This window comes from Penaeus monodon, chromosome 32 (genome assembly GCF_015228065.2).
Source record: "Penaeus monodon isolate SGIC_2016 chromosome 32, NSTDA_Pmon_1, whole genome shotgun sequence".
Lineage (NCBI taxonomy): Eukaryota > Metazoa > Arthropoda > Malacostraca > Decapoda > Penaeidae > Penaeus > Penaeus monodon.
Window position 1 is genome coordinate 20,747,472 of NC_051417.1, and position 317 is coordinate 20,747,788.

At 33.4% G+C, this 317-nt stretch overlaps 1 protein-coding gene across 1 annotated transcript in view; it reads right to left on the minus strand.

Annotated features, from left to right (window-relative positions):
* The window catches only part of LOC119593717 (WW domain-containing adapter protein with coiled-coil-like), a gene marked incomplete in the record, with an annotated part of 31,198 nt that overhangs the window by 5,111 nt on the left and 25,770 nt on the right, over positions 1–317 (minus strand).

The following is a 317-nucleotide window of genomic DNA, read 5'->3' on the forward strand; positions in this document are numbered from 1 at the left end:
GGCAATTCAAGACTACCAAACTTATATAAACTTTGTATAATAATGTCATACTTTAACCAACCTTAATGCAATGCAAGATAAAAGGGTTTTAAATAAGTCCCTTGCTGATCCCACAAATGCTCAGCCAAATGCTATTGTGTAAAATAGGAACATAAAATTGTTAAGACCCCCGCCCCCCACATGTACGAAAGAACAAACACTCACTCACTCTCACTCTGATTAAATTTGTTTTTCAAGGTAAGTTACTATTTTAAGGTTATGTGAATTTATTCAATCTACTCTTGCTTTCAATCAAAATTTCCTTTTTTTGCACTGTC